Genomic DNA, 27,822 nt, shown 5'->3' with positions numbered 1-27,822 from the left:
ATTTAAATCAGATGGAGGTTTATGTAGAAGTTGTAGTTTGGGTCATAAACATAGGAGTTTCATTTCTGACTTGGTGTGGGTGTAGAATACTGGCCACGCTGGCTGTAGTGACCGGCGGGCACTGTAGTGCTGCTGATGTCCTGGTTCTTGTTATAGATCATGGTTACCAGTGACTGCTCCACTCGTCCACAGCAGAGAGGAGAGTTTCCCACATACTGCATGCCAAGATTCTGCAAGAAGTACAAGAGGGGTTTTCTGAGGACAAACCACAATCTGATTAACTTTCATCAAGACTTAGCTTCATGTAGATGAGGACAGACCTATCCTTGGACATGACCATGAGCTGATCATGTTTGTTTCTTTTTTGGGGGGATGGGGGGAGTTCTTACTGTGACTTCGAAGTAGAAAGCTTGCTCATTCTATAGCAGCCAATATAAAAATCCCTACAGATCATTCTTCTTCAATACTTATTTTGATTTATTTATTTGGCTGCACCGGGTCTTACTTTCTACAGGCAGGATCTTCAGTTGCAGCACGCGGGATCTAGTTCCCCGACCGAGGACTGAACCCAGGCCCCCTGCATCGGGACTGTGGAGGCTTGGCTGCTGGAGTGTGTGCTAAGTCACTTCAGTTGTGTCCGACTCTCAGTGAGCCTGTGGACTGTAGCCCGCCAGGCTCCTCTGTCCATGGGATTCTCCAGGCAAGAATTCTGGAGTGGGTTTCCACGCCCTCCTCCAGGGCATCTTCCTGACCCAGAGATCGAACCCATGTCTCTTCTATCTCCTGCATTGGCTGGTGGGTTCTTTGCCATACCGCCACCTGGGAAGCTCCTAAGCTAGATGCTGGACCACCAGGCAAGTTCCTAAGCTCATAATGTTTGGAGCCCCAGTGAGAATCGGTAGCTGCTGCCTTCTCCCCTTCAGAGCCAGGCTGATGCTGGCCCTTCTGGGGGCAGCACCCAGACCAAGATGCTTAGGAAATGGGAGTCTGTCGGTGGCTAGTGGCTTCTTCTCTTTCTTAGAATGGATGGCTAAAGACTTCGGTTTTCCTTGGAGAACGAACATAGAGTTGCCATGGGGAAGGGATAGTTGGGGAGTTTGGGAGGGATATGTACACACTGCTATATTTAAAATGGATAACCAACAAGGACCTATTATACAGCACATGGAACTCTGCTCAATGTGATGTGGCAGGCTGGATAGGAGTTTGGGGAGAATGAATACATGCATATGTATGACTGAATCCCTTCGCTGCTCACCTGAAACGATCACAACATTGTTAACCAGCTCTACCCCAATACAAAAATAAAAAGTTCAAAAGGAAAAAAAAAGACAGGTTTTCCATTCTGGCTTTAAAAATAAAGTGCAGCTCGTCTGCTATGTTTAAAGCAGTGTGCGTGACTATCCCAAACTCCCTAACTATCCCTTCCCCCTGCTTTTGTCCCCACTCCTGTAGCCATAAGTTTGTTCTCTAAGTGAAACAGCTATAATATAACCTGACAAAAGTGAATGTCGGAAAAATAAGCAGCTGTTCCTAAATAAACCCACTTTAGCCCTTCTTTTAATTTTTACAGTACGTGGTTATGGCTAAAAGTATAGCTCACACTGCTGTCTATGGTGAGACAGGATGGAATAATTAATACTTCAAGCATGAAATAAATTTTTTCCTGTAACTCAATTGAAATATAAAGACTATAGTATGGCCAAAAAAAAAAAAAAAAAATAAAGTGCAGCTCGTAAGGGGTGCTGCTGATGTCCTGTTTCTTGTTATGGATCATGGTTACCAGTGTGTTCACTACGAAATAGTTCATCAAGTGGTACACAGGTCATGGCGAATTTTTCTCTATGTATAGGTTCATTAAGACATTATAGAAATAAGCACAGTGGTTCACATTAATTATGTGCTTCTTTTAACTGACCCTGTTCTGACCCAATTATTAATTTATTATAGAAGAATGTGTAGTAAACTTGAGTGAAATGGCAACCCACTCCAGTATTCTTGCCTGGAGAATTCCATGGACAGAGGAGCCTGGCGGGATACAGTCCGTGGGGTCGCAGAGTCAGACACAACTGAGCACGCACATACACACATTGATTCAATCTCATATTTTCAATGGTGATCATAGAGGCTTTACATATTTTCAAATAACAACAAAAAATTCAGTCTCTTCGTTCCTGCAGGTGGAGACAAAGCTATATCATTCAATCCTGTGCTGTTTGTTAGGAAACTTATGCTTCTCAAACAGAAATAAATATTCTCACTCACAAGATCATGGTGGCCATCAGGCTAGCAGGGTGGGATTACTTAGAAATTTACCAGTGGTCGACAGCATAAAAGCCTGGCTTTTTCAATTACCACACTATTAATATTTATTTGTTTGGGTTTCTTCCTTTAGTTTTCCTTTTTGGTCATTCCCAATGTTATATGTGAACACAGTATCTTATTTTAAAGTTGTTTTATTCTCTTCTGTGTTTTATGTTAAATTCTTATAGTCAAGAACTGAGTCTTTTCTGTTTTAAAATGATGGCAGTTTACTCATGTAAACTTTACTCACGTTTACTCATGTAAAGTTTCCCCATGTTGTCAGTGCCACTCATGTGCTTCTGAGATTGAGCAGGACAATACTTCCCAGCGGCTTTCAGAAACTACAGACCAATTCAAACTAACTCTGAGTGACTAGATAGTCCATATTATGAAATAACGGTCCCCAATTTGGATTCTGATTCCACATCAGCAAATGACCCAAGGTCTGTCTCAGTTTAATCCCACAACATCTGGACATTGTTTATCTGTTGATCTGGGTCTCCGACAATTTAGGAGTAGCCAAACACAATAGTAACACAATTTTCACACACAAGTTCAACTTCTAAGTTTAAAGGGGGGACTTTTTCATGCCTATATTGTTGAAGGGGCTTCCCAAGAGGCACAGTAGTAAAGAATCCACCTGCCAATGCAGGAGACGCAAGAGGTTCAATCCCTGGGTCAGGAAGATCACCTGGAGTAAGAAATGGCAACCAGCTCCAGTATTCTTGCCTGGAAAATTTCATGGACAGAGGAGCCTGCTAGACTACAGTCCATGGAGTCACAAGGAATTGGACCCGACAGAGTGATGGAGCATGCGTGGATGGAATTATGAAGTTACAACCGATCAATGCCAATGTAACATCTTCAAGGTGGAAACCAATGCCCAATTTTGAGGGGAATTAAACTAAGAAAATGTTTCCAGATGAAGATAGTCTTCCCATTTACACAATCTAACTAAAGCATGATCGGTGTTTATTGAGCACTTACTGTCTGCAAATTGCCGTTCGAAGAAGACTCCTAAGAAGTGAGTGTCCCTACCCTTCAAAGAGTGGGTTTGTTTCACCCTGCAATTATAAGAAGTTCTGAGGAGGGATATCTGAATCACATCCACAGCTTTGGTCAGGACCAACTGCAATATGCTTTTAGGCTCATAAGCACTGCCTGGCTCACAGAGGACCTCTTTGGATTGTCTGGTGGCACTGTGGTTGTCTTGCAGCAGCACTGAAGGTGACCTTGACAGATGCATCTGGGTCCCTGCTCTAGTAGTGGGGCTGGAAAGCTAGAAACTGCCTTCAGATTCTAGTAGTAACACTTGGGAATTCTGGGCTGTAGCAGCATATGGGACTGGAGGTAGAATGGTGGGAAGTAATGGGACTGGGTTTCCTGCTTTAGGACTGGTGAGAAATGCAATATTTTATTATGGATCTCCACAGGTAAATGTTACCTTTCCAGGTCGAAAGTGAACTGATCTTTATGATCATTTTCTAGTCACCATTCCAGAGTTTTTTTTCCACAGATGCCATCCATATTTCCAATTGACGAATGTCTACTTAAACTTCTCCATCAGAATTGAAACTGATCAGAGATGTACTTTAAGTATATCCAGAAGCCCTTTGACCATTTTCAAATTATTTGATGTGTTAAACATTTAGGGTTCTTAGAAGGGATTTCAGCTGGAAGATGATAACTCCTGCAACATTTCACTTTTCTGACTGTTAACTCATCCTTCATGCTAACTAATTCCTCCAGCTTAGGGATCGAAGATGCAAGAATGGCCTCAAGTCAAAGCAGGAGAGAGAGTAGGAGGCTAGTGGACTTGAAGGATGAAGGATTTTCTGCTTTGCTCAACTTCTAGGGATGAAGGAAATGATATATCAAAGCTGGGAGCGGCCTCAGTGCTGTGGCTATAAATACGACGTGATGCATAGGGAAAGGGATGATCCCTAGGAGGTGCCTGGGGTCAGGACAGACCCCAGCAGTGCCTGCTCTGTATACATCCCGGGTTCAGGAAATCCTGTGCTCTGACGCAGAAAGGGGAGGAACACGCTGAGATTCCAGGGAGTAGAGAAGACTCCTCACCATCGGAGGAGGGTTAGCAGGCTAGGCAAAGGAAGCTATGTGAACTCAAGGGGGAAGAGAGGAGGAAATCAATTACCCACAGCAACTTGGCTCACAAGCTGGGCTGAAAGGAGACGTTTTTCCCCTCCGAGATTACAGGAAGCTGATCTGGACCTCAGCAGGCAGCCTGAATGGGCAGAGGAAGAAGTGTGCAGGCAGATAAAGAGGTGGCTGCCATGCTGGCTCCACCTGTGCAAATTCATCTGACAGGGAGTGAAGGATAGTGCAAGCCCGGAAAAGGGCAGGTGGCTCTGATGACCGTCAGCAGGGAGTGGTGGCGGGAGGCGCAGTGGTGAGGTCTGGACAATCTAGGCATCCTGTCTCTAGGAAACTGACCACCCCCAGCCCGTAAGTGATATTGAAAGGTTCTGCACAGAGAAAACAGCGCTCATACTTGCTGGTGAGAGAGGCAACTTTACAGCAATGGAATTTCAGACCAAAGGAACCTGAGACTCATGTTTTCAAAAGCCCCCAGAAAGAGCCCTGATGTCCCTTCTCTCTGGCCCTTCCTAGTTGAGGTCTCCAGTTTCTGGAAGTGACCCTAGATTTTATCCACAGCAGTGCTGTGAATTCACTGTGAGACTCAAGCAAAACTTTAACTTGTTGAATGACCAGTTGATTCCCGTCACCCCTCTGAGAGTCTAGCATACATGTGAATAAAAAGAGCATAGGCCACACAGCCTCCCATTCACAATTCAGTAACTGTACCTTCTCAAGACACTATTTCATTTGAAATATTAAAAGCGACTGAGACAACAATATTATTAATCAGGTTATGAGCCCTCAGAGATTGCTTACTGGAAAGTATTTTGAGAAATTTACAGATGGGAAATGGAAGGCACCACACGTCTGCTGGTTCTCTGCCCAGTTTTTTTTCCAAAGGTAGGAAATGTCTCTTTTCACTGTAAGATTGGTTCACCATGCTCTGAACTGTAGCTAGTGGATGGGTCAAGGGTCAGGGGAGTGCAGCGAACAAGAGGGCGTGGTGGTTCCTGCACAAAGGGCCAGCTCCAGGCAAGTGGGTCAAGCTCGATTCCAGCAAAATGCTTTTGTATTGCCTTCCAAGATAATGGGGTTAATTAGGTAGGAAAGCGTAGGAGGGAACTGATGTTAGTGGAACATTTAACTGGATGCTTTAACATTCAGCTGGATTCTGTATCAGATGGAGTGTGTGTGTCTGTATTGAATTGTCAAAACAACCCTATGTAATGAGAATTAGTAGCCTTGTTTTACAGATGAGGAAACCAACTCAAATTAAACTTGCCTGGTGGCACAGAGTTATTAAAAGACATAGTAAGGTTTAGAACCATCTGACAATGACTTCTATGCTTTTGCAGTTTTAAAACAATTCACTCTTTTATTTAGTGTTAGCCATATGTGTATATATGTATATATATATGTATATGTATATATATAAAGTCACTTCAGTCGTGTCCAACTCTTTGTGATACTATGGACTGTAGCCCGCCAGGCTCCTCTGTCCATGGGATTCTCCAGGCAAGAATACTAGAGTGGCTTGCCATGCCCTCCTCCAGGGCATCTTCCTGACCCAGAGATCGAACCTGCATCTCTTCCATCTCCTGCATTGGCAGGCAGGTTCTTTACCACTAGCACCAACTGGGAAGTCCATAGATAGATAGATAATCTTACTTTTATTGAAATAGTGGGGTTGGCAGACAGCAATGCTTCCTTATGGAATTTCAGGCACTCGGGACAGAGGCGTGGAGCAAAGACATTGTGGAGAGGGATTTGCTCAAAGCGCCACGCTTCGTTTGTCCCGTGTGAGCGCTGTCACCACTCACAGTAGACTGCCCAGCTGCCCGCTCCGTCTGTACAGGTCCACCCTCACAGGCGCTCAGTACGCAGTCCTGGATGAGTCTTTCCGTCAGCCCGCACCGCAAGCGCTCAGGAATGTGGAGCATTCCAAGCAGGAAATTGCAGCATCAGCAACATTGTCTTTGAATGTTGACTCTTGGTCAAGGTCAGGCCACCCCTGGGACCATCATCATCTCTGTGACCTGTGCAGACCTTGGGCTTCTGGAACCCTTCCAGGTGTGGGAGGCAATGAGGTCCTGGAAAACTCTGCCCAGTGCCCTGGCTAATAGAAACGTGGCCAGATGGCTTTGTCATCAGCCTTTGTCTACACTGTACTCTATTTGGTGGAAATGAACCAAATGGAAACTCATATTTACTGAGATGGGTAATAACATGCTCTTGCAGCACGTAGGATTGCTGTGAGTATTAAACAAATGAATAGACCAAAAGGACTGAAATAGTGTCTGACAAACTGTAAGCACTAATTAGATGTTGGTTATTACTGTTACTGATATTCTTGTCTTAGATGTATGTTGTTCTCTAGATGACTAGTTTTTGTAGATTGTTAAAAGCTGAAGCTCCAATACTTTGGCCACCTGATATGAAGAGCTGACTCACTGGAAAAGGCCCTGATGCTGGGAAAGATTGAGGGCTGGAGGATGGGGAGACAAAGGTTGAGATGGTTGGACGGCATTACCAACTCAATGGACAAATGGAGTCTGAGCAAACCCCCAGAGACAGTAAAGGATGGGAAGCCTGGTGCATGCTGCAGTCCATGGGGTCGCAGAGTTGGATCTGACTTAGCAACTGAACAATAACAAAAAGATAGAATAATGTGAGAAAATTAAGCCCTAGAGATGCACTTCTTGAACAACTTTTTTTGGTCACTCTTTCCTTTTCTCTTAAACGTCACAATTCCCTTTTGTTTTGTCACAAAAGTTACTTATTAAATACCTCAGTTGGCAGAGATAGTTATGCAGGGAATGATTAAAATATCTTCACTTGTAGTTGCTAGTTTCAATTTTATTATTTATTGTATGTAATAACATGTAGATGGCAAAAAATCCAAAAGGCACACAAGGATATATAGTGAAATCGTAGTCTCCCTACATCCAGGACCTTAGTCATCTAAGTCTCTCCCCCAGAAGAATTGTCTTATTACTTATGATATATTTTTAGTAGATTCTCTTAGATTTTCCAGAGAAAGCAGCTTCCGAAAAACAAGCCCATCACCTGCAAAAATAATTCTGCCTCCTTAAATTTTATACCTGTTTTTTCCTATTGTCTAATTGTGTGACTGTTAACTATGGGACAAAAGAAACAATATTGCAGACAAAGGACATGTTTTCTTGTTTGAGAGTTTAAAGAATGCTTTGGCAAGAGACTGGTATACACACATACATACGTGCATTCATACGTGACTCTCCCTCTCTCTCGCTTTCTCTGTGTCTGGATATGTAACCATACAGCACCTGTGTGCTCGGTTGTATCCGACTCTTTGTGACCCCACGGACTGTAGCCTGGCAGACTCTGCCCATGGGATTCTCCAGGCAAGAGTACTGGAGTGGGTTGCCATTTCCTTCTCCAGGGGATCTTCCCCACCCAGAGGTCGAACCTGAATCTCTTGCCTCTCCTACACTGGCAGGCGGATTTGTTTACCACTGTGCGTCTTGGGAAGTCCTGATATATCTATATCTAAATAGACATTAGATGTAGATATATGATTTAAATCTTAAACCAATTTGATAATCCTGAGATAAACTCTACCTGGTTTTGATGTATTATTTTTGTATATATTACAGAACTCTTTTTGCTAATATTTTAGGAAAATTTTTGCATCTGTGTTTATGAGTGATGTTAAATGACTATTTTTAATCTCCTTTTTCCCCTGTATTTAAGATCACAAACCCTTTTTCCTAAGCATTACTTTACCTGTAAGGAGACCCCTATAGAGTGTTTTTATATCCTTATGTTCTAAATATTCTGCAATTCACATTTTAATTTTCTCTTTTTTACATTGGCAGGTGGTAGAAGTTTTTTCTCTTTTTAGTTTTTATAGAAATTTCTAGATTTACTTCATATAATCAGAGAATGTTATTTGTATTGCTTCTACATGTTAGAATGAATGGATTTTCTCACTGTGGTTTAATACACCACAGGTAGTGACTCTTGCTTGGACACTTGAAACCAAGGTTTGCCTGTGACTGAAAGGGTTCCCGCCCAGGATGGAAGACTTACAGTGCAAAAGCTGGAACTGAATAAACTAGGGCAGATTGGTCACCTTGTTTCAGAGTAAAATTCTTAGGTCATTCTCATTCATTGAAGACTTTGTAGGCCACGCTGACCTTTAGCTGTGATACAGAAATAAAATAGTTTGAGGACAGTATGAGTCTTTTTCCTCCACTTATAGGTGATGTGATATTTTGTCTCTGAAATCAGAGTCAACTTTACTAGCTTTCTCAACATTTGTTCTGCTATGTCAGTTTTCCCCCTTTCTATAATCCTTGCAGTTTATTGTTAGGTCCATACCATTTCTGTCTTTTATTGAGTCCATCTTTGCATGAAATGTTCCCTTGGTATCTCTAATTTTCTTGAAGAGATCTCTAGTCTTTCCCATTCTATTGTTTTCCTCTATTTCTTTGCACTGATCACTGAGGAAGGCTTTCATATCTCTCCTTGCTATTACTTGGAACTCTGCATTCAGATGGGAATATCTTTCCTTTTCTCCTTTGCTTTTCACTTCTCTTCTTTTCATAGCTATTTGTACCTGCCTCTTGAGAAATCTGTATGCAGGCCAGGAAGCAACAGTTAGAACTGGACATGAAACAACAGACTGGTTCCAAATAGGAAAAGGAGTACGTCAAGGCTGTATATTGTCACCCTGCTTATTTAACTTATATGCAGAGTACATCATGAGAAACAACAGGCTGGATGAAGCAGAAGCTGGAATCAAGATTGCCAGAAGAAATATCAATAACCTCAGATATGCAGATCTGATGCCAACCTTATGGCAGAGAGTGAAGAAGAACTAAAGAGCCTCTTAATGAAAGTGAAAGAGGAGAGTTGGCTTAAACCTCAAACTTCAGAAAACTAAGATCATTGCATCTCTGTGATTTCTCTTTTAATCTTAACTTCCATGCTTCCTGAAGCTACCAAGAGTACCTATGCTTCTTGTTTCCAACAAGAGATGGTTGGTTTTGTACTTCTAAGGGACAAGCCTCCTAGATTGTTCTCTGTTGATTTTCTGAGAACTGCAGCTGTGACCATTCCAACTTGGTACTTGATCTCTACTGTTTTTGCCAACTTTTCCTTATTTAAAAAAAATAACATCATTTTTGGCTGTGCTGGGTCTTCATTTCTGTATGGACTTTCTCTAGTTGCAATGAATGGGGGCTACTCTGTAGCTGAGGTGTGCGGGCTTCTCATTGCAGCGCCTTCTCTAGTGGAGCATGGACTCTAGGGCACGTGGGCTCAACAGTTGTGGTTCTTGGCCCCTAGAGCATAGGCTCAGTAGTTGTGGTGTGTGGACTTAGTGGCTCAGCCACATGTGGAATCTTCCTGGACCAGGGATCAAACCCATGGCCCCTGCATTGGCAAGTGAACTTCTAACCACTGGACCACCAGTGATGACCTGTCAACTCTTCTTACATACTGTATTTCAGGATTACTATATCTCTTAGCTTGCCGCAGATGGAGCTTGCATTTCTATTTCTCCTCCTTGTTGTTTTCTGTGCAGTTTTTCTATATAATTCCAGTGGTATTCTAAATGGCCAATTTTGAAAGGACCCAGAGAATTCACATTAATAATTTAAAAATTCCTCTCTTCCTTTCTCAAATATCTCTGCAACAAAAAATGGAGAAATTTTTGTTGTGAAGTGGTTACATTGATGGATGTGGAGAGCCAGCTGGGATCATCCACATTTTAGGTTAAAAACATCTTGAAGAGTCAATTTTCATGGAGGAGTGGTAAGAAAAAGACAAAAGATGGTATCTACCCCAAAGCTAATAGTCTGTGGGTACACATAAGTACAGATGGACAACATGTTTACAGATAACACTGAATCAGATTGAGCAAGTTTCTGTTCTGTTTTTTCGTTTCTGTACTGTACTATTTTGTCACTTATTTTGAACATTATCCAGGACTGATGCTGAAGCCCCAATACTTTGGCCACCTGATATGAAGAGCTGACTTATTGGAAAAGACCCTGATGCTGGGAATGACTGAAGGCAGGAGGAGAAGGGGGTGGCAGGGGATGAGATGGTTGGATGGCTTCATTGACTCAATGGACATGAGTTTGAGCAAGCTCTGGAGGATAGTGGACAGGGAAGCCTTGTGTGCTGCAGTTCATGGGGTCACAAAGGGTCAGACATGACTTAACGATTGAACAACAATAACTCATCTACCCAATACAGAGTAGAGATTTGTTCATTGTTTACTTCAGTCAATGTGGGTCGCCGATTTGGAGAAATTCTTGAATTTTCCCACAATGACTACATTAACCAGGTAACTGCCATATATCCAGAGTGTTACCTGATGCTGACACCAGCTTTTCTATTTATTCCTCTTCTTTCTTCCTGACTTTACAGACAAATTAACTCTGTGGTGGCTTTGCTTCTTATCCAAATAATTTATTTATGAATAGGACCCTCTGATTCAGATTTTCTATGTTAATGCCAGAACACTGTTTATATACTAACAGTAAACTGGACTATTTATGCAGTATAGCCACCCTGGCTTGTCATGGTTTCAGGGGAGCCCTTTTCTCAGGACATGAAAGCTCTAGTGTTAAAGATCAATAAACCCTTTCAGAACCCATCAACAGTAGCCAAAAACCCTTCCCATCCAGCCACATCTACTAGTTTGGCTCCTTTCCTCCATCAAGGATTAAAGAAACAAACACAAAAACAGATTGAATCACAGCTATTGAATCACACCCCTGAACTGTATTAAAGCCCATTTCTGTTGGGGTGATAATGAGAGTTGTGATTGTCTTCAAATTAATTATATCTCCCTTCAATGTCCATATAAAATGTTTCCAACTTGCAAGACTGGCTTAATTCACATCTTATCTGGTAAAATTCTGCAGTTTTTACCATGTGTTAGGATCTGTGCTTTTCATGCCTGACCTCATTTGATCCTCAGAACACCTCTTAAAGATGGAATCACTACCAACCCAACTTATGGCTATTAAATGTCCAGTTGAAGGAAATTGAAGATGAAGGAAATGAAGATGAAGGAAATGTGGGGAAAATGCTACAGTATATACAGAAAACAAATAACAAAATACAGAAGTAAGTCCTTCGTTATCAATAATTACTTTAAATGTAAATGAATTAAACTTCCCAAGTCAAAAGACATAGATTAGTAGAATAAATTCAAAAAATGAGATTCAACTGTATGCTATCTACACTTTAGAGGTAAGGACATGCATAAGTTTAAAGCGAAAGCATGAGAAAGATATTCCATGCAAATAATGATGAAAAGAAATCAGGGTGGCTATACAAATATTAGATAAAACACACTAAGTAAAAAACCTATAAGACAAAGAAGGACATTCTAGAATAAAAAAAGGGTCAATTCACCAAGATATTAACAGTTATAAATATTTACATATCAAACATTAGAGTTTCAAAATTTATGAAGCGAAAGTGGTAGCATTGAAGAGAGAAATAAATAACTCTACAATAATAGTAAGAATCTTAAATACCAGACTTTCAGTAATATATACAACAGCCAGACAGAAGATCTATAAAGGAAATATGGGACCTAAACAATATAGAGATCAATTGGACCTAATGAAAATGTACAGAATACTTTATCCAGTGACAATAAGATAGATGTTTTTCTCAATTGAACATGGATTATGAATCAAGATAGACAATATTTTAGATCACAAGTCTTAATAAATTTTAAAAGATTGAAATCATACCACTTGTCTTTTCTGATAGCAGTAGGATAAAACAAGAAATCAATAGCAGAAGGAAAACTGGAAAATTGACAAACATGTGGAAATAAAATACCACTCTCTTAAGCAACCATGGATCAAAGGAGAAATTACAAAGGAAATAAGAAAATAACTTGAGACAAATGAAAATGAAAAAAACAACATACCAACTTAATGGGTGCAGCAAAAGCAGTGCTAAGAGGGAAATCTACCTATAAATCCATGAAAAAAAGAAAAGCCTCAAATCAATAAAATAACTATACCTTCAGGAACTTATTACAACAGAACGTATTTATTGCAACAAAGCTTAAAAGTTGCTAAAACGGTGCATTTATCTTATGTATGGCTAAAGCAACCTAGCGACCCTATGGACTATAGCCCACCAGGCTCCTCTGTCCCTGGGATTCTCCAGGCAAGAATACTGGAGTGGGTTGCCATGTCCTCCTCTAGGGGGTCTTCCCGACTCAGGGATCGAACCCAGCATCTCTTATGTCTCCTGCATTGGCAGGCATGTTCTTTAGCAGTAGCACCACCTGGGAAACCCTACCTTAAATATATTTTGTCATAAAAATTAAGAATATCAAAAAAGAGCCAAATCTAAACAAAAAAGCTTTATTAAGTCAGATGACCCGTCAAATTTCCTTTTGTTTTTTTCCCTAGAAATATTGCTCCCAGGGGCCTCCTTTCTCTTCTCTCTTGTGGACACATTGATGATCTCCAGGCACTCGTGGTAATCCAGGGATTTCCCTGTCCAGTTCTACTGTTGGAGCCACTGCCTCCTTAATCTATTTCCTGATTTATTCCCTTTGTCAAGTGGATACTATTCTATACGAAAGGATGCTCTATCTTCTGAGTCCTTGTATGTTCCAGAATGTTTTTATTTTTGCCCTTAGCCAAATCGCAGTTCATATTTCCTCAGAACGTCTCCAATGACTTCTAGCCTCCAAGTCAATGCTTTCTTAGTTGTTCCATGATCCCTTTCTTATTGTGCCTCAACTTCTGTACATGATCTCCGTCTTCTAGTTTTCATTGAATCTGATCTTTAATTTGAAGTCTGTCTCCCAACCCATGTTTTTGTAAAATGAACAAGACAATGGATGAATACCATCCACTGATGTTTTCTTTCTATGTTTACCTACTGGGTTCAATCCTTTGCTCCCTGCTATGCCCAGGAAATTGTTGAAGCTCCAGAGCTACAACCCGACTATATAAAGAGAAGCTTTGTAAATTGTCCATAGTCTTAAATGCTCCCGACTTTTTCATTTCAAAATAGTTTTGGAGTTGAATTTGCTATTTCTGGTCTTTAAAAAAAAATTTTTTTAATAGATCCCCAGAAGAACAAAACAGCAACTAAATAAAAACCTTTATTTGTTTGAAAACTTGTTAGCTATTGTGCTACCTTCATAATTTTCATTTCAAACTGTTATTAACCAAAAATCAGTGTTTTCAGAGACTAGATCCTTCCACTTGAGACAGCATGACACTGAGAGTTAAGAAAACATATTTCAGATTTCATTTTCTGTTTTTTTGTTTTGTTTACTCTGTGCCTTTGTATGTGTTCCCATCTAAGTGTTTTCAATGTTTAAATAAATATTTAAGACCCAGGTCTATATTTGGATGCATGCATAATCAACATTACCTCCAGTTAAATCTTCTACATTTTGCAACAAATGGCAGAAATTGACCTTGATATTTTCCAGGAGGACAAATTTATAAATATGAAAACAGAAAAGAAAATCCTGCACTAAGACAGCAAATGACTCAGTACAGCTTCTATAGTGAAATGAAGACAATTCACAAGGCCGGCATATTTATGAAAAGTACAATAAATTATGTAAGACCACAAATAAGCACAGATAGTATGAGCCTGTGCCTTTTTCTCGATGCTGGCGATTTTTATGTATCTAAGCCCTCGTGTGTTTTACCTTCAGTGGGTTTTGTCCATAAAAACTAAATGTTCTGGGACTTGTGGACACAGGGGGAGGAAGGGGGGGATGAAATGAGAGAGTAGCCTTGACATATAGATACTGCGATGTGTAAAATCGATAGCTCATGGGAAGATGCTGCAGAACTCAGAGAGCTCAGCTCGGGGCTCTGTGATGACCTAGAAGGATGCCAAGGAGATGCGGAGGAGGCTCTCCAGGGACGGGATGTATGTATACATATGGCTGATTCAATTCGTTGTGCAGCAGAAACTAACATAGCATTGTAAAGCAATTATTCCCCAATTAAAAAAAAAAACTAAACTAAATATTCTGGAAAGACCCCCTTCCCCCTGTCAGAGTGACTCTGTCATTTAAAATCCTACTTTTGCTTTTTTTTTTTTAACAGATGTTTCGTGTTGAAAGGAATAAAACCAGCCTTTGTTTTTTGATGCAAAGAGAGAGAAAACATTGATGAAGAATATCTATAAATTACTAAAAAAAATGGCTACTGTTTGATATTTGTGACTCAATAAATCTTTTTAACTGAGCAGCTAGTCATTGGATCAGCTGATTGGATGGCGCTTCACCATATGTTAATTTTTTCTAACCTATCCTTTACCAGCGCAGAGAGGCTACATGGGTAAGCGAAGGAGGAAGGAGGAGGTGGAAGAAAGTCCTGGAGGGCATATAAATAGACATGGGTGTGGGGTCAGACAACGGAATTTTCCCCAGGAGGGTACAGTGCTACGAACAAGGCTCTTTCAAGGGACAGGGCGTGTGATGTCTCTCCATCACACTTCAGATATATGTGTGTGTGTGTGTTAGTCACTCAGTTGTGTCCAACTCTTTTGCAACCCCATGGACTGTAGACCACCAAACTTCTCTGTCCTTGGGATTTCCCAGGCAAGAATACCGGAGTATGTTACCATTTCCTTCTGCAGGGGATCCTCCCAACCCAGGGATCAAACCTGTGTCTCCTGCTTGGCAGGTGGATTCTTTGCTGCTGAGCCACTTGAGAAGCCCATGCATATCTATCCAATCATGTATAAGCAAACATACATTTGTATGCAAGAAAACTGCAAATGGCTCCAATAGAATAATAGTACTCTAAATTAATTTTTTATTGTTTTAGACAAATGTTTTCTTCTTATTGCACTTTTGTGACTGATCTCTTTTCTAGTTTAGAGTGCTATTACTATGGTTTCCTGCTCAGCATGGTAATTTCTATCTGTATGAAATTATTCTGATTGCTCCCTGCAAGACTCTGTGATTTCAATAGTGTGAGGAGCACAGTGCTGTTCAGATAATGTTCAAAAATGCAAATATTTCCAGTAGGAATGTTCACAGAAGTTTTTCCCCCATGTTATCCTGGATTTAAAAAAATAGATGTAGAAGTGTGATAATAGTAAATTGGTAAAAAAAAAAAAAAAAAAAAAGAACCCAAACATTGTGGGGATGGTGGTTAAAAGTTACAATGAGGAAGACAGCATTCCTGTTGAAAGTTTTTACAAATCAGTGGTATATTCTGTTGAGTTTAAGCCTCAAACTCTGATTTTCGTGTAAAATCAAACCATCAAAGGACTTTGTGTTAGATTTTCAGATTCTACTTGGAACGTTTTTAGAATCGGCTCCCTGATGCTTATGATTAGAGTGTCTACTTCTTGACACTCTTTGAGCCAAGCTATTTTTAAGCATCTGCACAGACATTTTTCTTCCTTGAGCTTCAGGGCTCCTGATTTCCGTGTATCAAAGTCAAGCTTCCAGCTGTTTAAATTGTAGACAGGGGGCAGAGTTGGTCCCATTACTAGGAAAGAGGGAGGGTCTAGAAACTGGTGTAGCTGAGAAGACAAAGAGTGAAGAAGAGAGAAACAGGAAGGCTGGACTCTCTCTCGGTAAGACCCACGCTGAGCAGGTGACTCCTTTGCATTCAAAATGACCCATTTTAAGGATTGTGAAGGCAATTCTTAATGAGTCAATTCCTCCTCTTTTTGTTGTTTGTTTATAAAGAAAATAGAGTAGGGTTTCTCAGCACTGGCACTGTTGACATTTCAGACCAGATCATTCTTTGTCACGGGGAGTGGGGTTTGGGGGGGGGGGGGGGGGGGGGGGAGTGGTCCTATGCCCGAAACAGTTTTCAACAGTGTCCCTGGCTAGAACCCACTAGATGTCAGTGGTGGCCATCAAAGATGCTGTGACAATTGAAAACATCTCCAGGTACTGCCAAACATCCACTGGGGTAAGTGTGCAAGGCACAATTGCTCCTCAGAGAGAATCCCTGGGTCCGGAAGATCCCCTGGAGAAGAAATTGGCAACCCACTCCAGTATTCTTGCCTGGAGAATCCCATGGATGGAGGAGCCTGGTGGGCTACAGTCCATAGGGTTGAAAAGAGTCAGATATGACTGAAGCAACTAGAGAGAGAGAGAGAGAGAGAGAGAGAGAGAGAGAACTCCTGAAACAGAATGTTGTTCAATGCAATTTCTCATTAGGACCAGTTTTTCTAAATTATTGGCTCTCAAACATTTTTTCCCTCTTGTCTTAAAAAGGAAGGTGTTAAAACTTGATAATTATATGACCCCTAGTATGCATTACATTTTTTAAATGCTGAATTTTGTATATAGCAGTAGTGACCACTTTATAAAGATGACTCAAGGATTTCCTTGGTGGTCCAGAGGTTAAGACTTTGCCTTCCAATGCAGGGGGTGCAGGTTTGAACCCTGGTCAAAGATCCCACATGTCTCAAGGCCCAAATACCAAAACGAAAAACAGAAGCAGCACCATAACAAATTCAATAAAGACTTAAAAAATGGTCCACAGAAAAAAAATCTTTAAAAAACCCTAATTTTTTAAAAGTTTTTTTTTCAGATTATTGCAGGATTCTTGTTTCATCTACTTTTCTTTTGTCCTTCCTTATACCCCAGTTCTTCCAGAACCTTTTAAGCAAGTGAAAGGAACAGAGGTGGCTGTTGTTTCTGTAAGGTTGAAGATAGGATGCTAGACTTGGGGAGATTGATAGGTCCAAGAGAAAATGGAGACAGCAATATGAGGAATGATGGTGCTAGACTAAATTCTAACTCAGAAAAATGAAGATTGGCAACACACAATAGTAGACATTTTGGAAGAAGGTGACTAGGTCCTCTTTATATTTGTCCTGGAGAAGAATACACTGAAGAACTTAGATATGTATGCTAGACTCTGGACTCTTGAAGCAGACCTCTATAATCTTAGAGATAGTTGTAGTTTCAGATAGGGACCCCAGTAAGAAATGTGGCTCTAGGTGAAGGAAGAGTCTTGGGTATCATGCAATGACTCCTAATGAGGATAAAAGATGAACCACCCCAGGGACCAGTGTGAAATTACTAAAGAACTAGAATCCCCAAACCTTGATTTTATTACTATATTTTTTTTGTTTTAAAAAAATGGCTTCCTTATATGGCCATTCCGGGTCTTAGTTGCGGCACATAGAATCTTTCTAGTTGTCACGTGTGAAATTTTAATTGTGGCATGCAGGATCTAGTTCCCTGACCAAGAATTGAACCCAGGACCCCAGCACTGGGAGGTCAGAGTCTTAGCCACAGGACCACCAGGGAAATCCCATACTGCCTAACACTATTCTTTTTTAAAAAGAAACTTTATGAGATGCCTTATAAAAGATGGATATATGAAAAGATATCCTGACGTTTAAGGGAGATTTCACCCTCAAATTGTAACAATGGAGTGCTTTTCTTAAGGATTTTTTTTTTTTTTTAAAGATAAAGGTCTTGAAATATTTTTGTCCTTCTCTAACTTTCAAAACCCTGATGTCAATATGCCACTGCTCTCCAAGTAAGCTTGAAATGATATAGACTGAAAACAGAGCCTGTGTGCTTGAAGATACTCTAATTCAAGTACTCACAAAGTTCCTGATTCTTTGAGAATCTCTTGTGCCACCAGCCAGAAGGCGAATGTGAGAAGAATCAAACCACCTTCCATTGTTTTAACCAAATACATTTCCCATCAGGGCAGGCTACGTAATTTTTCTAGACAAGTGTCAAATGAGCATGCCGGCCCCCAGGCTCAAAACTTATTAAGAATTTCAGGACAATGATGGCAGATCAGGAAACCTAGTGAGGGCCTCTCCTAAGCATGATATTGTTTGAGAGATACTTTTTTTCCATCTTCTTAGTCCCCCCCTTTCCTTCAGCAGGGTGCTTGGTCACTCAGCAAATGCCTTTAGTTGTTTGGAATGGGCCAGGGAGATTAATTCCATGGTTCATCTGTATTTACAAGAAAACGTGTGAATTTTGAATAATAGCATAAACCCGCAGAATACTTTTAACCCCAACTGTACTGCATTAAATTTAATCAATACTCCATTGTAAGAAACACCACTGTTTGATGTACATTAAGAAAGAAAAGATGCTGTTCAAAACTATGCGTGCGTGCGTGCGTGCTAAGTCACTTTCAGTCATGTCTGACTTTTTGTGACCCTATGTACTGTAGGCTGCCAGGCTTCTCTGTCCATAGGATTTTCCAGGCAAGAATACTGAAGCTGGGTTGTCATGCCCTCCTCCAGGGGATCTTCCTGACCTAGGGACTGAAGCTGCATTTCCTTTGTCTGCTGCGTTAGCAGATGGATTCTTTACCACTGTGCCACCTGGGAAACCTTCAAGATGATGCACCATCATTGTAAAATGAACTGTAAATTCAGATATTAAAATGTTAAAGACTCTAGGGATGAAGAAATTGTAGGTCTCAGTACAGAGGATTTGCAACACCTTGGGTGATCTGCCATCTCCCCTCTACCAGCTAGTTGCATAAGGCTCTTTGGTTAACAGAAGTGAGGCATGGGTGCTCAAGGAGATGTGCTCAGGTCACATGACTTGTTGGGGGTGGAGCAGTCGGTCGGCCCCTGGGACCGAGATTGTTCTCGCTCCATCCCTGCTTTAGCTCAGCTGCCTTGACTCCTTGGCAGGGTCTTTCCCTGGGTCAGAGAAGATCAGTGGTAAAGAAGGAATAAAATGACAGAAGACTAGATGAGTAAAGGAGGAACATGCAGGCAAATATTAATTTTTTTCTCTCTCTCTTCACACACACACGTATGTATTTTACTATATATACATATTTTTAAAATGGCATTTGGGAAGCAATATTTTTATGTGAAATTTAATCAATTTATGTCTCATTTTTCATTTAGTTTCAAGCTGTTGATAATGACATATACATATATATATATATATGTATATATATATATATGTCATTTCAAGCTGTTGTATGCATGTATAAGCACATGCATTTTATAATCAGGGGTGAGTTATATAGTTATGTGTGCAGTTAACACATAAAAGTTTAGTGTAAACCTGTACGTAAAGTCACCCATTAAGATGAAAGACAATTCAGAAAATAAACCAAAGGGTCCACGAAGATTAGGAAAAGTGTGGTCATCTTCTACATGTAAAGTGTCTTCAATTTGAGCAATCTGAAATTGCCAAAGAACCTTTTTGAGATGTTTAGCAGAAATTCTTTCTTCCTCACCAGCATCCACTTAACCATACCCAGAGGGAGGCCCAGGTGCCTTAGTAGTAAAGAACCCATCTGCCAATGAAGGAGATGTGGGCATGATCCCTGGGTCGGGAAGATCTCTTGGAGGAAGAAATGGTAACCTACTCCAGTATTCTTGCCTGGAAACCCCACGGACAGAGGAGGCTGGCAGGCTATGACAGAGGGTCGCAAAGAGTCAGACATGACTGAGCGACTAAGCATGCACGCACAACCCATACACATGCACGCACACACACTCGTCCACAACATGCTCACAACTACTCCCTAAGCCTCTCCTGCAACCTTACGGTCTCATAATTGTAGCTCCTTGTGTGACAGAAAAAGCAAAAAAAAAAAAAAAGAAAAAAGAAAGAAGAAGATTTTCACTTCTGTTGCTCTCCCTAAGAGACAGGCTATGCCTTCAGAGACCAAAATCTCCAAGACAGCCTTTGTCTCTCACCCCCACTCCATCCTGCTTTGGGTGTAGGAGGGTGAGGGCTGGGCCAGGATGTGGCTCAGTGGGAATTTGCTTCAATACACTGAGTCCCCTGGGGGAAAGCCCAGGGGCCCCGAAGGGCACAGTGGGCCAGGTGGGCCTGATGCCTCTGGAATCCCAAGAGACAATGACAAGTGGGCCCTGTGGGCTGTGTCCGCGTGCCAATAGCTAAAGCTCAGACATCTGATACAAGGGACCTGAGTCAAACAAAAGCCAATATTGAAGCTGATCCCTTGGAAGAGGAGGAGTGAAAGGGAAAGGGATTTGGAGAAAACTGTTGGCACCATAGCTCTTAAGACTCACGCAGCCAAAGACAAATTCAAGTTACATTCTTCCAAAGGTATTCTTCTTCAGCCTAAAAGCCGCAACTGGTGGAGATATGTAAAAGCTTCGGACAGAGGTGAACTTAATCAGATTTAGGGAGGAAAAACTAAATGAGGAATGTCTTAGAAAATAAACTCTAGTTCCTAGCTTCCTCCCTGCTCTCCTTTACCCTTTGCTTTTCTTTGACTTCTTAGTGGGGGGGGGGGGGGGGGATGATATCCATTCTGTTATTCCTTAATTTTCATCCTGCAGCTCATTATCTCAATCAGCACATCACAGTTGAGTGCCTTGATTTCTGAGGAAAATTCCAGTGGGTTCTTGTAGCTGGTGATGAGCTGTGGCTAATCGCCACAGTTAAGATTTTCTGTCCTGACCTCAAAGGGATGGTGAGCATTTGATTGGCAGGAAAGTTAAATAAAGCATCAGCAGGCAGAAGTGATCATGTTCTTCTTTGGTTCTTGGGGATCTCAGATGGGAGGAAGGCAGTCAGGGATCAGGAAACAGTAACCAACCCAAGCCAATGAAAGGACAGTTTTATCTGGACCCAAAAGGGGTCCCACTATTACAGTACATTGAAGGAGTGGGGACTCAGGGCTGGAAGAGTCAAGCATCTTCTGATGTGAAAAGTGGAAGAATCTGGCCTACAAAGGGAAGGTTAGGGCTGGGACTCAGTGGAGAACTTGGGGGGTCATTGGCCAAACAGAGGGGACTCCCTTGGGTGAAAGCAACCAGAAGAAAGGGCTGGCAGTTGGAATCACTGTTTACCTCCAGTTTGTGCTCTCGACTCAATCTCTCTCTGCTTCCAGGCTCCCCATCTGTGAAATGAAGGAAATAGAAACTAATTTACCTCCTAGGGTGTCTACACAGTGTAATGCATTAAAAAAAAAAAAAAGGTTTGCATGGAACAAATGGAACAATCTGAGGATATTCTGGGCCAGGGTTAACATCAGTTAGGTGGAGAATTAAAGTACATGAGGCTTGAAATGAAAGAATGCAAAACCGAAACTTACAATGTCCCACCCCAAAAGAAAGGATGAAAAAGACATATATATAGAAAAGAAAACTGAAAACTGTGAAAGAAGAGCCCAAGGGGCAAGCTAAGCCTCAGAGGTGTGATACGTCTCTATAGGTTGATGTCGGGCGGGCACTGACAATCTCCAGGAATGGCAGTATTTGCAAGATCAGGAAACGTCTATAATTGTGGATGGTGGTGGAAATGGAAGAAACACAAAAGAGAAATTTCTGTTAGTTCATAAACAGAAGGAGCGAGACAGGATCAGAAAGAAGGAAGCGAAGCAAAAAGGGCAAAGGAAGTAGAATATATGGAATTCAGTTAAAAAAAACCCACATCCTCCCCCGCCCCCTCTCCAAAACAAACCCTAGTTAGAGTAAAAAAAAAAAGAAAGAAAGAAAGAAAGAAAACTAAACTAAAACAAAAAAAGCCTCCTCTCTTTCCTCCCCGACCAAATAGATTGTTGGAATTATACAGACAGTTAAGCCCAAATGGTTATCTGGTGGCTTCTTGCACACACAGTCCTAATGAGCAGTTTTAAACTCTGTCCTAGAATACATAGGAGGAGATTGTGGGGAGGACCCAGTAAAACACAATGAGTCATGAATCCAAACCATCCAATTTGTCTGCAGCGGAAAGCAGAGCAAGGCAGCTGCCTCCTCTCTGCTGCTGAAGCCATTGACATCCAGGCTGGATGGCTGTATCTGGGAGGGCGGGCAGGATGGGAGAAGGGCACTCGCCTCCCTGGTTCTTTCCCTCTCTCTGGTAGAATCCTGTGTGCGCTGTGCTCGGTGGGCTTAGAGGAAGCCTTCTGGGTATTCTAAACGAAGGGACCAGTACCGCCTTCCTCTGCCTCTGATGGACCCTGAATTCCAAAATGCTGAGAGAGGGCAGAGGGGAGCAAAGTATAATAAAGTTCTGATTTGGGAGCCAACCCAGATCAAACCTTATTTTCAAGGCAGTGTAAATGAAAAATAAGCTTTCAGAAGCAAAGCTGATGACTGATACCCTCACTCTTCGCATCTCAGCATACGATCAGCTAGCCAAGGCAAAGGCAAATGAAATCTAAGTCACTAGCGTCCTGGTTAAGTATCAGGAAATGCCTTTCCTACCACAGCCGTCTTCCATGGAATTCCAGAAGTGCGGTGTTCCTCTGTCACACTCGAATCATTTGTGGCTTCCAGGAAGGCATCAGGCTTGTTAGAACTACACATGCTTTGGAGAGTGAATATTTTTCTTTGAAACTCAAGAGGAAAGACACAGAAAAGAAGTAAAATAGCCCCCCACCCCCACTTCCTGCCACTGTGTCTTCTACCCTGATAACTTCACATTCCTAAGTCACAGCAGGTGAACAGAGCTCTCACTTCTTGGTGTTCTCAACACATTTACCTTCCTGGAGTCCTCTTCTAAAAAGGAAAACTATCTGAACCAAAAGATGGGAGGTTTTGGACTAGGAATATTAGAAACGGAGAATGTCCTGGCTCGACTGCAATCTTATCTCAGATGAAACTGAAAGAAGCGAGCCCTGTCCCAGCCACTGGCCGTGCTCACTGTTTATTTGCCTCAAATCAGGACCGCAGGCACTGGGCCCTGGAAAAGTAGGTTTTGGACACGTCTTAGTACCTGTCATCAAGGGCTCATATCTTCCATGACATATGGACATTTTAAGATCTACAAATAAATATGCTAGGCAATAAAATGTCTTTCTGTGAGCTCAGAGTGGCAAATGGAAAATTCTGGGGGATTTTCAAAGTTTGCATATTAAAGGAGATGAGGACACACATTCATTTTTAGTTTGAGCCAGTACCATTTCCTGGGAAAATGGCGCTAACCTCCCAACTGGCTACTTCTTTTATGTCCGAACCACCCCCATCCCCCCTTCTCTTTTTCTATGAAATGCAAGTGAATACAGCTTTCGCTGGAAGTGAGCCCTAGGACTGAATTTTATGCTGCTTATTTGAAATGATTTAAGACAAATATTTTTGTGAACCTTGGATCCCCAAATTGGGAAGAACTATTTATAAACAGATACTGACACAGCTGATGACATAGTTGGCTTAAAAAAATGTAAGCTTGCCTTCAACCTGGTCCCTGAAATTGTATTTGTAAATGATGAATTTGTGTATAAAGGGGCAATTTCCTGTAAATCAATGTACCTTACTTTGTAGATTTCAGTGTAATACAAAAAACCCTCTGTCCTTGGAAACCAAATGGCACATAAATTGTTCATGATCTTCCTAGGAAAAAACCATATGTTATGTGGAGTGATTTATCTAGATTCTCAGTCCCTTCTCATTGGAAACCTGTATTTCTCAATAATGTTCCAATTAGCATAACCCATCAGAACAAATCTGGGATACCTGTGTTGGTAATAGATGGACATAGGCTGATTCTTTGGGCATTTTCATTGTAGGATGCATCCTAATAAAGAAGAACAGATGCTTTTAATGATGCCATTGCCATGAAGTGGCTTTTGGTTTTTCCAGTTTCAGACCTTCTCAGAGCTATTTCAGTTATTAAAGAGAAGAAAAATAAACAAAGGTCGCTTGCCATGATTGAGGGCAACTATGGTGAAGTCTGTGCAGAGGGAGGAGAATCCTTGGTCAGTTTCAGCCATACTACCCGAGACAGGAAGCTGAAGGTAAACTCACTTCTGAGGTGTGCTAGAATAGCATATTTTGGGGGTCTCTTTGCAGGGGTATTTGCAAAAGTGCCATATGATTCTGCTCATCTTTTAAGAGAATGTGGGCAAAAACATTTTCTCTAATGGGTATATTTCCTGCAGAAATCAAATTCCTCCCTCTATAAAATGTAGGCATTAGGAAGGTACCTTGTTTCTTGCATCTCGGGAATCTGTGCATCAATTGGGAGAAGTTTGAATATACCGAAGGGAGCATTTTGACTTTGGAGCATGAAATTACATCCTAGGAGAGGTGGTCTTTAGCATAGCTCCCAGAACTTGGAGAGCAGGAGGGATCTGGGTATCAGTGTACCGACGGCTCAAGTTACCAAGGACAGTGGTGCTTTCCATTAGTTAGGAGAAAACAGAGCAAGGTCAGCCATGAAATTCAGGGAGAAACTCTTCAATTCCACATTTCCATCTTCCAGTAACACTGGCTCAGAGGTCATTTCCTGGGAATTTTTGATACTAAGAAACACCTTTCTCCTGTAATGTAAATAAGATGATGACTTGGACCCAGGTTTTGACACTGTTTTTTTTAAAAATATCATATTCTAGCCAAAAAGTCTTGTTCCATGACTATTGATGTGGCGTTTGGCAAGTAATTTTATTTGGCCCTCATTTTTGCCTCCAACAAAGTGATGACAATATTTTCTGTCCCAAATAACCTGAAAAGGGTCTCGTAAAAATAAATATGAACATTTATATAAATTACCTCTTCTCATGTTAAAATAAACACAAGATGCTTTAGAGGATGACTATTTTTATTTTCAGTAACATAAATTCCAAGACAAATGTGATTACAGTATTATGGTTTTATAATGGCCCATGAGAATCTGCCTGCAATGCAGGAGACCTGGGTTTGATCTCTGGGTTGGGAAGATCCCCTGGAGGAGGGCATGGCAACCCACTCCAGTGTTCTTGCCTGGAGAATTCCATGGACAAAGGAGACTGGTGGGCTCCAGTCCATGGGGTCTCAAAGAGTTGGACATGACTGAGAGACTAACATACACACATACACATGTGGTTTATAAAGCATTTTTTAACATATGCTAACTGATTTGATATTTACAAATATAGCAGAAGACAAATCAGATAGGTGTATTTTTTCATTTCATAAGTTAAGAAATCAAGAAGCACAAAGTTTAAAGGATTTATATTAGGTCACACAGTCTGGAAAAGAAGATGTAAAACCCCAGTTAATGCTAATTTTCAATGACTTTCACTCCTCTTTGGTGTGAGGGTTTAAGAAACAAAGAAAGAAAGATAGTACTAAGTCATGTCTGACTCTTACGATCCCACAAACTGTAGCTCACCAGGCTCCTCTGTCCATGGGATTCTCTAGGCACTCCTCTTTGCCATGAGGGTTTTATCAGATCATTAAATCTGTCTTTACTTTTTGAGCCACTTCAAATCTTAATATTCTGATTTTTCACATATTGCAATTTTAGTGCAGAAATAAACCTATGACCAGTCTGTTGGGTTGTGAGTCTAGGTGTAAAAGATTTGACAGCATGGTACAACTCAACCGTGATGCCTCATAAATAAACTGACTTCATAGAGAGTTAGGGAAGTTTGATTTCCAAGTTTATGATGGAAAGAAGTATTAGTATCTCTTTGTTTCTGTGCAGACTTCATTGAATCCCCCCCTCCCAACCTCTCCTCCAACTTTTACCCTTTAAAAATTCCTTAGAGTCTTTTTGTATGGGAAGTTCCCACTCTCCTGGCCTCAACTTTTGGTCTCAGTGTAGACCCCATAAGCAAACAGCCAGTCAGTATCTCTTCCCTGGGAGTCAGGGGCAGAGGGAGAGTCAGTCGTCTCCAGTGGATAGGCCTGTAACGGGGATGTTTCTGGGGCCATGGTTCTCATCACATGGATTCCAGAGTGGAAAAACACAGAGGTTAAGAAAAAGAGAGAGTGGTGGTATCTGAGTAAGGCTTTGTGAGAAGGGATGAGACTCAGAGTCCTGACAGATTTCCAAGTCCTAGTTCCCATCCCTTCCTGGGGACTTGTGGTTTCCCTGCCCTTGAGTTCTTGTAGACAGCCCTGAAGCTAATATATGAACCTGGATTTAATGTGCTGAAGATCACCTTTCAATACAACTGAAACAATTGTTCAAAGTAATTGCTTTCTCAGGCAGAACATTTTACACTCAGCTTTAATCCACACCATGCGTCATAAACACAGTGAAGCACTGATGTAATTATGTGAAGGACAGAGTGGAAATTACAAGGAGGAAACGCAGGCTGGTGGTTAGATGGGCAACCTAAATGTCAGCAGTTTTGTTTCTGTTTTGACGTGACTCTGGGGACACACTCAGTATTAGGCTCTCTGCTGTCATCCCCACCCCCCAGAGCCTAAGAGACTAGTTAGATGAGCATAGTTTCTGATACTTGGGGACCCTTCTGATGGTAAGGAGATGCCACGGAAAGTGGAGAAATCACAAGCCCAGGTGGAGCGAAGGGTCAGTTTCACAGCTGGCCCACACTTCCTTGTCTACAAAGCAGAGGACAGCCTAAGTCTACTGGAGGGGGCCAGTTTCAACTACAGGAATCAGTCAACCTACTTTTTATCTTATGACATGGTTACCAGCTCAGCACAGAGGAAATTAAAAAGAAAATTCTGCTTTTCTGCTTCCATAGAGCAATCACTTGTCTTTCAAAACCACAACGTGGCAGCAGTCTTTAGCCCCAAATCCTGCATGTTTTCTATAAGCATTTTTTGATTGGCTCAAAAAAATCAATGCACATTCTTTCTTACATATGACATGATTGTCTATGTAGAAAATCACCCCACTCCAAAGGGACTTACCTGGCGGTCCAATGGATAAGATTCTGTGCTTCCACTGCGAGGGGTGTGGATTTGAGTCCTGGTTGGGGAACTAAGATCCCATATACTGACTGTGGTGCCCCCCCCCAAAAAAAAAGGTCACCATGGAGCCGTAGGGATCAAGACAATGTGGTATTGACAGATGGATAGACATAAAAATCAATGGAACAGAATAGAGAATGCAATATAGACCCACACAAATGTGCTCCCCCCCCCCCTTTTTTTTTTGAGGAAAGTGCAAAAAAGCCTTTTCAACAAATGTTCCTGGACTGATTGGATAGGTTAAAAAATTTAAAAATTTAAAAGTTCATTATATAAAAATCAATTCCAAATGGATCACTAATTTTAAAAAAACACTGTAAAATTATAAAACTTTTAGAAAAAAACTTAGAAAAATCTTCAGAATATAAAGCTAGGCAAAAAATTCTTAGACTTGGTGCTAAGAGGGTAAACTGATAAAATGGACTTCATCAAAAATTAAAAGTTTTACTCTGCTACATATCCTATTAGGGTGAAAATACAAGGTATAGACTAAGAAAGTATATTGGCAAACCACATGTTGATGAAGGGCTAACATCTATACCATATAAAGTACTCTTAACAATTGATGGTGAAAAAACCAAATAATTTAATTAGAGAATATGCAAAAGACAAGAACAGATATTTCACTAGGGGGGATTTACAGGCTGGTACACGCATGCAAAGATGCTCAGCATCAGTCCCTATTAGGGAATGAAAATTAAAACCCAAATAAGATGTTACTACAAACCTTTCAGAATGACTAAAATTTAAAAAAGAAAAAGCATAGTGACACCACCAAAAGATGGATCATTTACACATTACTGGTGGGAATTT

At 41.1% G+C, this 27,822-nt stretch overlaps 1 long non-coding RNA gene across 1 annotated transcript; it reads right to left on the bottom strand.

Annotated features, from left to right (window-relative positions):
* LOC139036223 (uncharacterized) lies at window positions 1-22,706 on the bottom strand. Its single transcript, XR_011488927.1, has 3 exons — window positions 22,570-22,706; window positions 21,211-21,260; window positions 1-230 (listed from the first exon to the last, which is right to left on the bottom strand). It is a non-coding gene; the product is annotated as an uncharacterized lncRNA (long non-coding RNA).
* Between the last annotated feature and the right edge of the window lie 5,116 nt (window positions 22,707-27,822).

The sequence above is a fragment of the Odocoileus virginianus genome, chromosome 8 (genome assembly GCF_023699985.2).
Source record: "Odocoileus virginianus isolate 20LAN1187 ecotype Illinois chromosome 8, Ovbor_1.2, whole genome shotgun sequence".
NCBI classification, from domain to species: Eukaryota; Metazoa; Chordata; class Mammalia; order Artiodactyla; family Cervidae; genus Odocoileus; species Odocoileus virginianus.
The sequence above is the reverse complement of the archived record's forward strand: the minus strand, read 5'-3'. Positions and strand labels throughout refer to the sequence as shown.